General features: G+C 42.9%; 1 protein-coding gene across 1 annotated transcript in view; it reads right to left on the bottom strand.

The window, feature by feature from the left end:
- MDGA2 (MAM domain containing glycosylphosphatidylinositol anchor 2) overlaps positions 1-18,166 on the bottom strand; it is a 386,375-nt gene that overhangs the window by 106,009 nt on the left and 262,200 nt on the right. The window lies entirely within an intron of this gene.

Here is an 18,166-nt window from a genome sequence, read left to right as displayed (position 1 = left end):
TTCCTCCTCCCACAGGATTCCATAAAATTTTGTTATTTCTTCTAAGTCTGGGTTTTTTTCCCAATGTTTTACGCATAATTGCCTTTTTGTTTTCAGTAAATCTATATATTGCTATTCTCTTTCTTCCAGCTGTTTCCTCTACTGTTCTAGTTCATCTACCCTCTCAACCAATTTTATCAAGCTCTGTTTTATCTCCAAAATTGAATTTTCAAGGTTATCAAAGAAATGTTTTTCTCTATTTTTCATTTCCTCTCTGAACTCTGCCAGGGCTTGTGTTGGATGAATTTTGGAGCTCTGCATAGTTAGTGGTATTGCTGGGTTTATTCTACCTCATTGCTGTGAAAAATACACTGGCACATCCTTCCTGAATACCTTGTGTTTTCTTCGCTTTTCCCACCATTCTACTCCACAAATCTTACCTCTCTTTTCCGCTAGAGATGCATCAGCCAAACCACAAGTCCATTACACAGATACCAACTATCTTCCATGATTTGTAACTGGAAGGGAAAACATCTCATTTCAATCCATATCATTACACCCACCTGATATGCATTATCTCATTTTGAAATATTAGATACAGCATAATTTCAGTGAATTTGAAAGTGTAGCAGGTATTAATTAACTGAATCATAACACGTGCCTTAGGATACATTTATCAAAACCTCTGGGCAAGTGTAACCCTTCTCGATCATAAGATGAGAATGGACTTTTATCAAACGTCTTCACCTGACTTAAATTATACAAACAAACATTGCTAATAAGCTGAGACCTATTAGGTTAGCCCACAGTGTTTGATTCTCCACCACTAGAACGAGAAGTATAACTGGTTCCCAGGAAGGGACAGGCACTGTGTATGCATTTTGTACCTTGCAGACGTGTGGCACACCTGCAGACACAGGGAGGAACCACGTCTTTGATATTTCTGATCATTTCTGTAGAAAGCCTCCAGTTTCTTGCAGCATTTCTGACTGTAACATCTTGTCTTATTTACAAGTCTTTCACAAGCGTCTCCTCTAAAATCGGTCCTGCCCACAGGATCACAAGAACGTAAGACTGGAAGAATACCGTGCATTACCAAACCACTGCCCAGCTATCATACTCAACTAGGCTATAAACTGTCTGATAAATCTCACTGCTGTCATGATTAAAAATCTGCCTGTATTGAAGACCAATTTGTATCTATGTATTCTTGCATCAGCATTGGCTTTTAGAGCTTTCAATAGTTATTCTCCCTCTGTCAGCCCCATGGTTTTACATTCAGAGTGCCATTTGATCTCCTAGTCTTTCCTCAGGAAGATGAAACATGGCAAATTATTAGTGTCTCCTCCTGTAACGTCAAATCCTGCTTTGCACATGTTCTGTTTTGTGTCCAGCCATCATGAACATGCACTCAAATGCACAGAGGAGGTCTCGATGCTGCCTTACAGAGAGGCTCAGAGGGATACTTGTCTTTACATTGGGCATACGCCTGCCGCTGCATCCCAGGATCAGGTTTTCATGCCAGAAATACCTCAGTGATCCCTCGACCAACTCCTGCAGGCAGGCAGACCCTTCTCTACATCCATTTCAAACACTAACAAACAACCCACATAAGCAATACGCTTGCCTTGGTCTCCAAGAACAGCAGCTTTCATTTTAACCTCTGCATTTCTGAAATCACCAAGGTCCTTTGTATATAACTCTATTTTCATCTACATAAGCAATACTTCCCAGGCAGATTTCTGTTAAAGCAGAACAATGAAGTACAGAATACTTCCACAGATTAACCAGAAGCTGGATGGAGATATGGGTATGTACAGAAAGTGGACGCTGGTCCCAAAAGATCACTAGCTCTCTCACAGCAAATGCAGCAAAAAGCAGCGAACGCACTGTCCTCCCCACAGAACAAGCCTCTTCCAGGAAAATTAAGCAAGCTGTAACCTCAACCTCTCCACACATGCTCAGCACACCAACCATGCTCATCCTGGACCATGCCACATGGCACAGCACCCAGGGGAGTGCGTGTAGGTATGGCCTCAGGTACAGCGAGTGATAAAGATGATATTATCATACGTATATGTGCGATAACAACATACACATATCAGCACACAGAGCTATCTGAGGTAGTTGGGAACTGGGCGCGTTTTTTTAGCTAGAAGCAATCAGCAAGTATACATTGTTGAATTTCAGTCTGACGGGCACTAATTATATATCAGACATGGATAATTTTTTTCTCAGAAACCCTTCTTGATTTGAAAAGAAAATCAAGGTGGCTCTTAAGATTAGCCATAAACTGCTAATTTCCTCCTTTCACAAAAGAAAAAAAATGCAACCATCAAAATTTCTTTTCAAGGAGGCTTTATGAAGGACTGGTCCCAGACTAAGCAATATCCCAAGGGGCACAAAATTTTGGGATGGGTCACGGCAATCATCATCCATAATACATCTAAGAGGAATAAGCTGCTAATTACCAATTTTCAGAAACAAAGCTCTATGAGCTCCTGTGAATGAGTGTGATTTGTTGATTAGTGGAATATAGCTGGATGTGTATAGATTTGTTCTGTGTGAGTATCCAACATGGCACGAATGGCAAAACCCAGGGAAGACATTTCTCAGTCATTTCTGTAGATCATTTAACATCAATGTTCCTATTCTAGCTCGCCTTTTCACCATCAGCATGTCTACACACTGCAGCACATTAATATTTTCATCCAGGATCAAACTCTCATGCGTTAGACTGAGTGCCTCAAAGAGGTGCTAAGATGAATATTAGTGTTAAAGGGTCGTAGGCTCCTAAGTCCATATGGTTCAGTAATTACTAGGTGTATGCAGGAGAATCACTACGAAGGTCAACAATATTTCTAAAAACTTTTCATCTCATAAATGACATGACCTGGTGGGAGGGAGCACAGCCAAGAGAAGATCAGGCTGGTTTCATTACCGGTTCAACGTCTTCATTTTTTTGGACCAACAAATTCAGTCTGGTCAAATGTGGATCCAACAGTAAATGGGCTGCCACATCCAAGTCCATGAGATCAGAAATAAGCAAGCCAGGTAATACTTTAAAGAGATCTGATTACACCTGGATTAATTAATACCCAAGTCAGAAGTCCAGCAAGGATTCAAATTAATTTTCTCCAAGGCAAATATTAATTCAACTGTTGACCTGTGGGACCAAATTCCCTTCTGGCTTATATGAATAAAACACCAGAATCACTGGAGCTATCTCCATGTTCACCACTACGAAATATGTCCTTTGTATCTTAAAGATATATACCAGTGCAGCAGAAAATGGCTTAAAAGAAACTCATTCTAGGTTGATGATATTAAATTAAATAGGAGGTTTTTTTCCAGCCAGGATTTATTTTGCTTTGTTTGAGACATAAATCTTCCGGTCCAAAGAAAATGTGAGTACAGTTGTAGATGTACTAAATAATGGCCACACTAAAGCAATTCAGGGACAAAACTAGAATTAGATACGTCCAAAATCTAGGAGGCCTCTGTGGGTGTCTGAGCTCATTATAAAGTCCTTTTGCGTTCTTTCTCCTCTAATCCATTACAAACAGGAGACAGTTTGCTCTCTTAATGAAGCTGAAAACAATAAATACACAATAAATAAAACTCACACCAGCGTGGCCTCTTCCATATTGAGCTTTGGTACTCAAATACAGCAAAGGCATACAAGATATTTGTGAATAAAATCAGTGGCTTTCTTCGAAAAGGCTTGTAACGTGAATAATAAGGAGAAGAAATCAGTTGGCTAACTGTAGTGTGGGCTTTAAGGTCTAACATGACACTTTGGTTGAGAATTTCCAGCTCAGGCAGTCAGATGCTAAGGACTAAAGTGGCAAAAAGCACAATTCAACGGGCACATGCGCAGGCTGAACTTCACACTCGGGCAATACAACTCTGCAAAGAGCCTAACAAAAAGGAGAGATCGAAGCAAGGAGGGAGATGGTGGGAACTTCCATGATTAGTACCTCCAGGAACCAAAAGATCAAGTCCTGATGACTTGGTTAAGAGTCAGTGCCTGAGAAGTCACAAATTTGGGGGCCTTCCAGGCTCTGTGAAAGACTGGAATGAATTTTAATCTCTATGTGATTAAAGAGAAAAGGCTAAGACCGCCTCAAATCAGGCTGAGGCAGAGGTGATGAACAGGACAGAGGAGACTTGCAAGTGAGTTGACCTTGACACTGCAGCCAACTATCTTTTTTGAGAAGAAAAACAGAAGACTAACTCAGAGGGTCTGACCTCTATCTGGAGAGCAAAAAGCCAACCTAGATCTGCACAAAGGATATGAACAAAAGCACATGTAGCACATGTGAACTTGAGTTGTGGTTACTCTAATTTTCCTGGTGGCACAACGCAATATCAACAATTTCTTTGCAGTTAATTAGAAAGACGATATATTTTCATTGAGTTTTAGAGCCACACCACACAAATAATATTTGGTACAGAAGAGCCAAGCTCTTTCACTCCTTTGATGCAGTACTATTTTCTAAAAGAGTTGACCCTCCTCAGACATCAAAAATAATTCACAACTGTAGGAAAAACTGAGCTTAGGAGAACATGAAGAGTACATGCATATTCACACTGGAGGGGCTGGACAAGCATCAGTCTATAACAATCACTGAAACCTCTCAAGAAGACTGATAGGGAACCAGGGAGGTACAAGAAAGTGATCCAATGACAAACCCAACGCCTGCCTCGAAAATGGGGGTGGAGTGGGGGGAGCAGCTGGAAAGCTATAGCCCAGACACCTTAATTTCAGTTCCCAGAAACATTCTGCAACAAACAATCCAATAATTTGTGGGCGCTTGGAAGATAACATTGAAATGAGTCACTGTCACTAGGGATTTGTCAACAGCATATCATGTCAAAATAATCTAATTTCCTTCTTTGAGAGTGTAAGAGAGACAGGTGGTTGGGGAGAAATTGCTGATATCCTGCATCTTGGCCTGACCCAGGTGTCTGATGCTTTTGCCATGACATTGCCATAAGCCAGCCATAGAAGTGTGACCCGCTATGGTGGGAAAAAGAGCACAGGGTGGTGTAAAACTCATCAGACAGCCATGCTCACACAGTCCTTGCCAGAGGTTTCTGGCCAGATCCGAAGGGTGTATTGCAGGAGTCCTGGGGTCTGGCTCTATCCAAGCCAGGTACTTGGACGAGGAAAAAGAGCTGGACAAAGACAGCATGGAGAACCATCAGGTGGGAAAGGGGTCTGCAAAATAATGCCTTGGCCTCACAATGGATCACAGCTGAAGAGGAATCAGCGGTGTCACGCTGCTGTGCATCAGTCTGCAATGGAGGAACCGGTCTACACTGCAACACACCTCTCCTCTGCCCAGCAGCCACAGGCAGAACGGGGTGTAGCTGTGCCCAGGTTGTCGTGGTTTAACCCCAGCCAGCAACTAAGCACCACGCAGCTACTCACTCACTCCCCCCACCCAGTGGGATGGGGGAGTGCATCGGGGGGGAAAAAAAGTAAAACTTGTGGGTTGAGATAAGAACAGTTTAATAGACCAGAAAGGAAGAAACTAATAATGATAATACTAATAAAATGACAATAGTAATAACAAAAAGATTGGAATATGCAAGTGATGCACAATGCAATTGCTCACCACCTGCCAACTGATGCCCAGTTAGTCCCCGAGCGGCAATCACCCCATCCCCACTCCCCCCAGTTTGTATACTGGGCATGACATCACATGGTATGGAATACCCCTTTGGCCAGTTTGGGTCAGCTGCCCTGGCTGTGTCCCCTCCCAAGTCCTTGTGCCCCTCCAGCCTTCTTGCTGGCTGGGCATCAGAAGCTGAAAAATCCTTGACTTTAGACTAAACATTACTTAGCAACAACTGAAAACATCAGTGTTATCAACATTCTTCTCATAACTAACTTAAAAACATAGCACTATACCAGCCTCTAGGAAGACAATTAACTCTATCCCAGCTGAAACCAGGACACCAGGCTTGGAGACACACTTCGAGAAGATGGGGGCTAACCTCAGAGAGTATGGATGAAAATAGCAATAGTGATCACATCTAGACAACTCAGTGTGTAAGGGAAATCTGCAGGAAATGGGTCCACGTCATTTAGAGAAACCTGAAGGTTGACAAGACAACAGTCTAACTAGGTAAGGAGCAACCCAAAGAGGACAAACTGCTCTCCATCCCCACCATGGGTTGGATGAAGAGTAAGGGGCTTAAACCGTACAGAGGTCTGAATGAGAAAGAGCTGTAGGGCAGGGACGAACAGAGAGCGTGTGGAAGCTGAAGAACATTAATAGTTTTGACCAATGCCTTTTGGAAGCCAGGTAGGACTGGTTTAGGGCAGCTTCCACCAGTGCACCACAGCCACGACACTGGCAATTTCAGAAAGCCCTACACATGCACACATTGAGAAGAATATACTTTTTGTTAATATAGCTTTACAATTTCAACTCCCTCCAACAGAACGAGATGTTTGGTTTTCCAGGCTCAGAGCTACAAAGCTTAGTTTGAAAAGGATAATGAAACCCAACAGCCTCTCTTTTCATACCACCAAAGATTTAAATGGAGTAGATATGTAGAGACACCTATGTTTTCCCTCCATAGCTCTCAAAGTACAATAGCATGTGTTGAGGGTACCAAAGACAATACAGGGAAAACACATCTAATGAGATCATTCAAGAAGTAATAGGCTTCTTCACCGATGAAAGTGCTTGGCATGGTTTTATGTTGTAAGCCTAAACACATGGTAATTCCCCTTACAAAACAAGTTATAGAAGAAACTGCATCTGTCGGCCTTTCCAGTGCAAACCACGACCTCCAAGAGAAAAAATAGCCATCCCTCCTTGCAGAGGTCAGTCCCCTGTCATTTCATGCTAACGAAGAGCGGGCATCGTTTGTGCCCCTGCCCCTCTGTGTGCAGGGCAGTTCTGCCACAAACAGGAAAATGAGGATAGATACAGTCTATTACTTGTTACAAACAGAGTAAAAAAGAGAAAGTGTACCAATAATAAATCTGAATGATAAAATAAATCTGAATAAGCGGCTACACCTTGAGGGAAACAGTCGATTAAAACAGGGATAAAAATGGCTTTATTGATAAGAATATGTATTAATGGGCATAGTAACTACAAAGCAGCCTGGAAAAGTGAGAAATATGTATCAATTGTGAATCATTTGAATATATTTTCAAGGGCCTGGACTACCTAGAAATAACAATTCCTTGAAAAAAAAAGAAATAGGATATGCCTTCTCTTTGTTTACTCTCTGAAATTTTTATTTACTGACCCAATAATAAACGAAAGGTGTGAAATTTCCCTTTTATTACATGGAAAGCTTCTGAATATAAGAAGGAGAGCATGAGAAATCCTGTTACTAGGAATTTTCGATCATAAACTTTCCTCAAGAAAGCAACTCGTGCAGCTTACTAACGCTGCCGCCAGCCCGCAAAGACTGCCCATGGCAGATGACTGTGGTCTGCACAGCAAGAAACTGGGGTCAGAGCAGCGCACGGCATTGCTGCTGGGTAACAACAGGCATGATTTAAATCTCTTTGCACCAGGCAGAACGATGCTTTCTAGAAGGGTGGTGGAGCTGGGCAGCAAGGCAAAGTGCAAGGAGCACAAGGTTAAATCCAGACCCTACTAAGCCACTGATGTAGAAGATGCACAACCTACGTGTCCAGTGCTCTTTGAAACCCTTCATCCGCTGATGCCGCTGGCAAGAGTCCTGTCGTCTTCAGTAATTTAACTCATAATGTGGTTTCTTTGCTGGGAGGAGAAGAGTACAAGAGGATCTCATGCAATATGGACAACACAGATTTTTCCAAAGCCTGATGGGAGCGACCCAAAGAAGGAGGGTCTCCAAAACAGCATCACTGCCCCAGAGCAACAAAGATCCTCCCAGCTTTCACAACATCTCAGTGACTGCTGTAATGAGTTCAGCGTCCTCTGGACTAGCTCCGTTAGAAAAACCTGATCACATACCAGCACAACTGAGGTCTAATTTCATTCCTGCTGCTGATTGAAAGGAATGTGCCTGCCGACACCATTTTTTCCTCAGGTAAAATGATTTGCAAAACTTCATATTAACACAGTGGACAACATGTCTGTATAATACAAACAAAAATAAAATCTGCCATGAGGAAGCACAGAGAAAGTGGCAATCTTTCTTTAAATATGTATATAGCCTTAAAAGACTCTATTTTATAAGACACTTATAAGTCACAAAGTCAAACATTCAGAAGTTAGACAGGAAGAGAGTGATTTATAGAGCAAAATAAATAATCATGTAAACATATATATGATGTTACACAGAAGCAGTCATGGACAAAATCAGTTGCGTGCCTATGTCAATCCAAATAACCTTAAACTTTTAATGCTTCACTTTGCAATCACAGATTTAGTTGAAATGCATATTTCTTTCATTATGGGAGTAAGCCTCCTAATACGGGACAAAAAAAAGGAAATATGTTTACCCAGCATCTTATTCAGTTAAAATGGCCAATGGCAGAAAAACTAGCTGAATGGCCAACCTAATTATTCCAATTCACCTTTCCACAAGTTGGTTGGTCGTTGACTTTGTTACAGATTTGCTTTGGTGAAAGCTCGCGTTTGTGCCTGAACTTTGTGTAACACTTTTTACAGCCAAAATAAGGACACTGCTGAAGAACATCTTAAATTACTAAGAAAGTAGTAAAGGGGGCAAGAGGAGGTAAATAACTGAAAATGCCTAGGACAGGATAAAGGTGTTTGCTGATATTTGTAGTATTTTTTTTTTCTCCTAACTCATATTTTTTATTTTTTTCCTGAAACATTCTTTCTCATTGTGCTGTGATTATTTCTAGGGATTTCACTGAATGCCACAAGCCCTAGCATAGAGTCTTATGTATTTCCCTCTAAACTTCTTGGTTGTAAGTCTCTGTGTACATCTGCCCTTTGATTCCTATCTCTTAAATAGTTATTAATTGTGAAGCTTGTCTCTCTTATCATATCCCAACATAGTTTCTTTAAAACAGGACATGGCCTCATGCACAATACAAAGCCAGAAGAAAACCTTTGCTCTTGAAAATACCACATGTAGGAAATAAAGCTCCATGGACAGCCCACTGTCCTTCCCATTAGCTCTCAAAAGCCCACGGAAGCCTTTCCAAGAAACAGCTGGGTTTTTTTTGGCTCCTTCCAGGAGGTGCCGCATATCTGGCAGCTATGCAAGCTGACATGCTAACGAACGTGGGTGCTACCAGCTTTTCCTCCCCTTGTGTTATCTCCGACAGGGTCCCTGTGTAAGAACAGCACCGTGAGGAGGAATTAATCGCCCGTTTGCAAGTCAAGGGACTAACGCTTGCCTTGCCGAGGTGGGAGCAGAGCACTGCCCGATTAGGCAGGACCTAACCGTGCCACCGTATCTCCCCAGTACCTCCCCTCCCCGCTACGCAATTAGGAAGAAAGCTCCAATGTCAGTGTGTCCTCCCAGAAATCATGAAACCAGCATCCCACAAACGAGGGCAGCGAGAGCTGTCACAGCTCTGCAGCGCTTTAGCATGGCCATGAAGCGGGAGGGAGCATCACTCTCACCCTGGAAGCTCCTCACCCCAAAAAAGCCCCGAGCGTGACTCAGAGCAGAGGGATGTCCCTGGGTGTCCCAGACCTTCAGGGATACCAAATCTGCGTAAAGGCCAGGGATTTTATCTAACAGCGTGTGCACTCTCCTCCATAGCTTCTCTGGTGCTGGCTCCACCCTGTTTCCCAGGAATTTCCACAGCCTTTCCACCCACCTGCATTAGTCATGAAACTATTAGAAAAGGCATCATCCAAAGACTATTTATCCAGTCCCCAAACCTCTGCTGGGAAGGAGCAGGGTGAAACATCACGGAAAGGTGCTGGTCTCACTCGATGTACGAGGGGAGAGACGCACGTACAAGACCTTCCTGACTTTCAGAGGGTTACGTTTATACCGGAGACCTCCTGCCCAGCTTGGTGGCATTTAGGATCAGAGCATCCACGTGCTCTGGGGGGAACAGTCTTCTCCTTGCATGGACGTGAAACAAACCCAAACTCCACCACGTTTCAACCTGCCGTTTATGTGCATTGAAGGTTTTTAATGGAACACAGATGCTGTTTGCTTCATGCTGATCCTCCCTCTCTTGAGTTTCAAGTGGACAGCTTAGCTTCACGGAGCTAACTTGAAACAGCTGGAAGTACCGACATGCCAGCGTCAGCAAAAAGCTACCATGGTTAAGAGAGAGCAAGTTTCTGTGAACAAACCTGACAGAAATACCGATGGATTAAAAAGTGCCGTTCTCCCAAGATTATCAATTTGACTACTCAGATCCTGGATGCCATCTCCAGGAGAAGTAGAGCATTCAAAGACAACCTATTCTGATTCTTCATATTTTAAATATAGATATGCAACATTTACATCTACTCCCACTCCTCCTCTCATTCTCACTTCTTAAAAAAACAAAAACATTTTTGTCTAGAAGACTCTTTGGTCTTGCCCTCAGACACTGATGTGAATTGCTCTGTGGTGTAAGACTATCTTCTACAGAACCAATTGTCAAAAAGAAACCTCAATGAATAATTCAATTTTTTCCAATAACATCTGTGTTTATGCTGCAGGTTCTGGGGTACTCGCTGCTATGCTGTCTTTTGGAATTTCTAACAAGAAAAAGATACCTCTCAGGAGGTTCTCTCAGCAACTATAGTTTTAATATTAAATAAGAAAAAATTCAGATGATCTCATTCTCATTTACAATTTTCTATGTTGCTAATGTTTGCATATTCATTACTTCTCCAGGTCACTAGACACACATTGCCTTTGACCTTGCTAATGTCAAAAAGCTCCTAGTATTTTGCTTTACTGATCAAGCCATCAGTTATTTCCATATATTTTTTCTCCCTTGCTCCGTTCAGATAAATTACATAGAAAGCCATAATTGCTTATGCACGATGCTGAAATCATTCTCTAGCAGCTTTCACAGAGGATTTTATAGAAGATATTTTGACCATTGTTTTACATAAAAGCAGTAAGAGAGTTTTCTGGAAAATTTCTAGTCTAAGAACTAAGGAGCTGAGAACTCTACCCATGGGTTAAATGCAAGAACAGCGGTAAAAATATCTCAACCGCCTAAATATATATTACCATAGGGCAGTCCGAATCTTTAGGCTCAGGTAGGCAGCATGGATCTGTGCCATATGAGAGCAACCCTGGGAAAAACCTGCAACCCAGGGATGCGGAGTTCTTCCAACACAACACACCGGGATGGAGAAAGCAACTTCAGAAAGCAAACCAAAATGATAAAGGCAAATGGGAGCAACGTATATTTTGAAGTTTTGAAGTTGTTAAGGTCATTTATTAATTCCCATTCTCCAAAAAGACATGAAAAATGGCCCAGAAATATAAAAGTAGCAAGGCCCAGTTGTAGTCCTCTTTTAGCTTTCCCTCTCTCCCACCACAACCAGCCTAAATCAAAACCAAATCCTATCTACAGAAAAGGAAGTCATTCAGAAAGTAATAAGCCCAACAGTCTGGGAATGTATTGGGTTATATAAAACTCGTCCTGAATACTAATCAGCTTCTTCCACTCAAATCTTCAATCATAACATAAGGAAAAAAAAGAAGCATAACTGTGATGTAAATAATATGAATGTAAAATGTAAATACTGATTTCTTTTATCATTTCAACCTGCTTAAAAATAGCTTTAAATGATTATTTAAAAATAAAGACATTTTCCCCATTCAATTACTCTTCTCATCTATGGAGAATCCCTGACTGCCCCCTTTTTAATACATTTTCACAGTTAAAATTTTATAAGGAGATTTGAAAATCTAGAATGTTTCACTCTCTGGGAGTTTTACTTGCACTCCTGATCCCCACTCACGAAACAATACCATTAACGCGCCTGGCTCTGCCCAGCAACACGAATGAAGAACTTGGAGTGCAAAAATCTTCCTAAGTAATGAGCTGTTGTTATGGCCCCGGGAACCACAGGGCACGTTTCTCTGGAGCTGAAACTCACTGTGAACATCTCCAAACCAGAGCAGTGATCCCGGTCCCCGTCCCCCTTCCTGCCCATCCCCACTCCCTGCAGGTCTTTGTCCACCCAGCTTCAAAATCTCCATCCATGGGCTCAGAATCTGTAAGCCTCCTGGCAAATCACTGCAGGGATTAGCCACCCTACCTGTTAAAAAGTTTCTCATAATTACTTTCCTAAATCTCCAGGAGTTTTAAGCTCATTAATTCTAGTTCTATTTTGGATGGAGAACACTTCGTTCCTTTCTTTTGCAACAACCTTTTATTTCATTATTAATATAATATATAATATTTACATATAAATATTTCAGCAGGCACATATTTAGACAGTCACAGAATAGATATGGCAACTTTTCTGAGCTGCCAAATTGCCTGTCTAAAGGATAAAAGGTTATTTTTTCCCATCCTCAGCTGCAAATAACATCTGCAATCAAAGCAAAGTGGACCCAGTTCTGAACTCTCCTGCCGATGTAAAACCCGAACAACTAATTTATGCCCCACTGATACACTACAGATTTGCAATGATGCACCTGAGATCATAATTCAGCCTCATATTTCTTACTAATTAGCTCTGTTCCATTTCAGATATAATCCCTGAAGAACGTTCCCCTTCAGCGTGATTTCATTAGTTGTTTAGAATTTATTACTGACTAGGAATGACATACATAAACTGGAACTCAAACTGAAAGGAAAATTCAGAGCATCACAATGTGGCCAACTGCTCTGCCAACCAGGTTACCATGAAATATCTTTGATATTTTAAGAGGCTTTACAAGTACTTGGAGACCAATGCATTTGGAAAACAGTTTATATTATAAACAATATTTTATGTAGCACCAAAGTAAAACTGGAGCATATAAAACGCAAGCCCAACAGGCAGCAATGTCCACTGTGAAAAATGATTCTATCCTTCCTGCTATCATCACTTGATAAGGTACACGATGTAAACATTTGATTATATTGTACCTGATGGCATTTTTATTTCCCGAGCATTCTCTTCCAGCAGTAAAAGTGGTGCATTTAAATTATTACTGAATTGCATCCTGTCTGCCAACAGCGGGCATTTTTTTTTTTTTTTTAACTTTTATTTATTCAAATTTGCACACAAGAAAATGGTTGGCGCTGCGAGCAGGTGCAGAGCTCCGAGCATTGTCACCGCACTTAATTCCCACTTTCCACTTGCCTGTCTTAATGCCCTTCTGAAACCGAACTGGGACAAGCCGCCTTTAGGAGAGCACGTCTGGAACAGCCCTCCCTTTTCAGATGCCACCCCCCCAACTCAGAGCAAAGAGGCCACGTCCTAGAGACCTTCCTGGGCTCACGGCAGGAAGGTTCACGGCCGGTGGGGCTTCTGATGGGTCCCCCAAGGGCAGGCACAAGCTGGGGCTCCATCTGGACCAGCATCTTTCACGTTTGAGCATCATCTTTGGGGGGAACGAGCAGCGCGTCTTGCAGCACCAAAACAATACCGACAGTGCCGTTGCACGAGCACGTTAAGTCACCACGAGCCAGCACAGGTCTCTAAACAGCCACACACGTGCCTCCTCTGCCCCACTCAGCATCCCTTTCCCACTCGCAGGCACACGGCAAACCCCACTCGGGAGACGAACTAGTTAAACGCCGGCACCGCTGCTTTGCGAGGCTGATTTTGCACGGTGAGCCCAGGCCTCCCAGTAAATGGCTCACGTCATTTAAACCTGCTGAAGGGATCCTCCCGGACCCAGCAAACGGCCTTCCCCATGCAAAAAGCTCTCCAAAACATAGAAGGAAGATACAGAAGGATCAATGCCATTCTCTGAAGGGCTCATACATCGACCATACTATAGCTGACAGCACGTTCAAAAGAGCCGAGTCGTGGGTAAGAAACAGGCAGAAAGTCCTTGCAAAGGCGGGCGCAAAGGAGCTGGCTGCACGGCAAACCAGGCTCTTTGGTGCTGCCTGCTCCTCTCCAGGGCAGACACACTAAGACAACAACCACGGGTCCTGCAAAAACCTCTGCTCTCCAAAGCCTGTCTCTGCTTGCACGGCTCCTGGGGAACCCGTGCCGGCAGGACTTCACAGACCAGGCTCTGCTGATGACTTACCTACGATGACAGACCTCCCCCAGCTCTGTCCCTAGCATCACAACTAGCTTCATCCTTCTTTTATTCTGTGGGGAAAGGCAAGGAAGAGTGAGAAACGAACTCAAGCACTTCACAGAGTAGTCTTTTATTCCTGTTCTTCCCCCAGAGGTCTTCTCCAATCTCCCACGGGAGGTGGACACTACAGTAACAACAGCGACCAAATCCCACCGAAGGTGTTTAGCTTTTCTTGCTGCTGGTGCCGTACTTCCATGATCCTAATTAATCTCTCAGAAAAGCTAGCAGCACTCACAAAATCTGCCAAACAATAAAGATCAAAGTCAGCAAAGCCCATAGCTTGTGATGAGTGCCAACACACCTAAGAGAAAACACCACAGGATAATAATAGCAATAAGCAAAGGATACGAGATTTATTGATCAAATCAGATATTGCGTGTCTTTCATTACTACAGCATCCTCAGAATCTCATCTCCAAAACCTCTAGGGTAGGAACTGTTATCTCTATTTTGCAGATAGGGAACTGGGACAAAGAAAAACCATCCCAGACACTTTCCTTAGGACAGGCTCAGCTGCTTTCTGAGGATGTTTCGCTCTCCATAGCCACGCAGGGAACACAGGTACCTAACATTTGGATGGTTAAAATTTTCAGTTTAATTCCTTTCTAAAGCCTACTCAATTACACCTGAAATCAAGTCTCCTCTTTGCTGTATTTTACTGTTGAGCAATCACTTCAGGACATGACAAGAATCGCATGATGCAAAGTGTACCGAAAAGCACACCGACCACGTCTTGTCCAGCAGACCTGGGCTAGGAGAGATGAGTCTTCCTTTACTTTTGGTTTCCCATCATGCATTTTCATCTTCCTATTGGAATTTTTAGAATTTGATGGTAAGCGTGAAAAACCAAAAATCTTAAACCACAATTTGAGGCCAAACTGTGACAAAGCACAGAAAACAGCCATTTTCCCAAAGAACTCACAGTCCGGGATCCTGGCATCACTGAGCATGGGGTTAAGGGGATGGCAGAGGAAAAGAGAGGCGAAGAAAAGAAAAACTCTGTTAAAACTGGTCAGGTGAACTGAGAATAGGTCAGATTAAAAAAAATGCCTTTATCATTGAATTTGTCTTTAATTTTTCTTTAGTTTCAACCAACAGATATGACCTAGAGCAGTAGTTCCACTGAAAGATTTGCCCTGTGGAACAAAATAGACTAATATGCCACTTTGGTGAGACAGAAAGTGCTACTCTCACGAGTAGAAACTCTTCTGACACCCCAGAGAATGTAAATGTACCCAGCTACCAACATCCACGAACATATCTGCTTACACACCCATGTACCATATACAAAGTCAAATCAATGAGTTATTAAATAAAAGTGTTTCATTAAATATCTTTCCCTGTTTATAACCGATAGAAGCATCTAAAATAAATACTATAAAATTACTGAAAAGAACTGATTTTTATGACAATTGAATAAATGCTGTGCTAGTTATGGAAATGATGCTGAAGTTGATATGAACACACGTACTTTCCTCCCGCAAGAAAAATAATCAAAGCATTATATATCTGCTTTGTCCATTCATCTCCAAATTGTCACTTGCTAGGATCTGAGTAAAGTGAGTAGAAATCTAAACAAAAGCAGATTAAAGAAAAATCTCCTGTAAATACCTGTTATGCTCCTGCTTATAATAACCATTTTCAAGTTGTGTCTCTCACCTCTTTCAGAATATGTGAACCACTGCATCTAACGCAGCACTAAAAATACATAAAACCAGAGCTTTTTTCCCACCAGTAAAATATTGTAAAATAATAGCAATCTCAGCAATGCGTCCACCAGCCTTTGGAAGTCAGTGGGAATCATCCCACTGGGTCCACCAGGGACTGGCCCAGGTCCTGAAGAAGTGCAGCTGGTGGGAAGTCCTCATCCATATCCTGGGAAACATTCCCTAAGACCCAGACTCAACCATCCCTTCCTCAAACAAATAACAGCATCTGCTTAAGAGACCAGAATAAATGATGCCGAGCCCACTGGATAAATAGAAGAGTTTCTAAGACTGCGACAGACTTGAAATAAAGTCTTCCAGGGCAAAATGTGGGACACATCACAGCTGTTATACTGAGCCATGTCAAGAGTGCTTCTGAATACTTGTTCTTCCAGCATCCCCCAGTGACGTGAGCTTCTGAGCATTTTAAAAAAAAAAAAAAAAAAAAAAAACCAGGCAAGCAAAGCTGAAAATTACTTTTATTACCAGAAAACACAAGAAACAGAGCTCCTTCTGGGCTCATAACATGCCCGAGGAATGAGACGAGAACGTCTTGGCACTGGGGATGGACAGCCAGCTTGCCCTGACCATTACTTTGTGGGTTTGCTGTTTGTAACTGCTGAGTGGATTTACCTCTAGAGCCTTCCCACTGAAGGTCTTGCTTTATCAGGAGCACCCTCCACACGTGTATTTGTACATGAACTGAATTACTTGAAGAAGCTTCCATCATCCACATGTCCATTATCCACACATCATTGCAACCAACCCAAACCAGGATGTTATAATAACCATGCTGGAGTCTGTACGGACACATGGAAAAGATGATGGGCACTGACAAAAAGAGAATATAAACTAAGTGGCTAAGATGGAGGATTCAAGTGTCCAGAAAACAAAATCTTTTTCTAGTTCCCACAGCAAATCACTGACAGAGAAGAGGAAAGAAGCCACTTTCCCTCCTCCTTATTCATGAGGACCATTGCTCCGCTGTTTGTATAGCGGTTCTTGTTCACAGATTCACAGGGCAGCCTGCAAATCAGCTCTTACTGAGTTTATTATTCATGTTTCCTCTCCGCCGTGCAAGATCATCAAGGCCTGCAACACCACACAGGCCAATCTTTACTCCAAGCTGTGCAAAAATCTTGCACATTATCACCTTTCTCACCCATCGCTGTTGCTCTCTGAGGAACCAGTCTTAGTCAACCATTTCTATGAGCCACGTTGCTGCTGTCCTCCTGAGCTGTCCCAACCCAGCGTCCCAAGAGCAACAGGCTGGGGAGTATGCCAGCAAGTTGCCACAACCCTGTTTTTCTCTAATTTATAACCATACTGAGCAATCTTGTGTTTTTAACGTTTGCAATGGATAGCAAAGATATGTCCCAGCAAAGCTGTGGTAGCCAAAATATACCACACCCAGCCTCTGTGCACACACCTGATAAACTGCAGCAACTGAAAATCCCTGCAACGGTTTTGTGCTGCCGCTCTCTGCGTTTTCCCCAACATCGACCCCTCCTCTCTCGCACCGTTCATGCCGCGAGGGCCCCGGACACAGTACCACCAGCTCTATCAGCCCTGACAACGACCAGTGCCCTGGTGACACGTCCATTTACAGGACGGACTTGGGGCCCCATCCACACATCCTACATTCTGCCTTTCCATGTCTTTCATCTTCTACCCTTTCATGACATTTACCTTCTGTAAATCACCTTTTCTGTGCACCTAAAATTAAACACCTATAATGATGATGGCTTGTTACAGGAGATGTGAAAGAGAAGCCGTGTGTCATCAGGAGTAGTCCTAGTGACGATAACCACAAAAGCTATTATCAGAATAACCACGATCCTAGTAATAATGACACGAGTAAAAATTCTTGTGTCAGCGAGGGCTCCCCAGTGCCACCACAGCTCTGAATTAAGGCAGCTCGTGCAGGCTGGTCCAGCCCATTCATTCCTGCAGGAGCCAGTCTTCCCTAAAACGATCCATCTGCTTTAAAAGTGCCATCGGTAGGAGACTAATCCCCCCACGGTCCTTTTATGCTCTCTAGGGACAGACAGACCTCTCTGGAGGACAATCTAAGATCGAAGTCGTTTTCTGCAATCTCTAGAGAGGGAGCCAAAGACCCCTCTGCTTCCAAATTGAGATACATCAGTGCAGGTGGGATGAAGGCAGTCCTAATGCAGATGAACCCAGAACCAGAAGCCCAAGCGAGAAGGCTCCAGCTTGCCCGCAGGCTTGACTCTCAGGAGGCTCTTGGTGTCATTAATCCACGTGACTGCTGGCTGGGACAGAAGCATGCTTTGATAAAAAGCTGTGCCGGCACAC

The sequence above is a fragment of the Harpia harpyja genome, chromosome 3 (assembly GCF_026419915.1).
Source record: "Harpia harpyja isolate bHarHar1 chromosome 3, bHarHar1 primary haplotype, whole genome shotgun sequence".
Taxonomy (NCBI): domain Eukaryota; kingdom Metazoa; phylum Chordata; class Aves; order Accipitriformes; family Accipitridae; genus Harpia; species Harpia harpyja.
The sequence above is the reverse complement of the archived record's forward strand: the minus strand, read 5'-3'. Positions and strand labels throughout refer to the sequence as shown.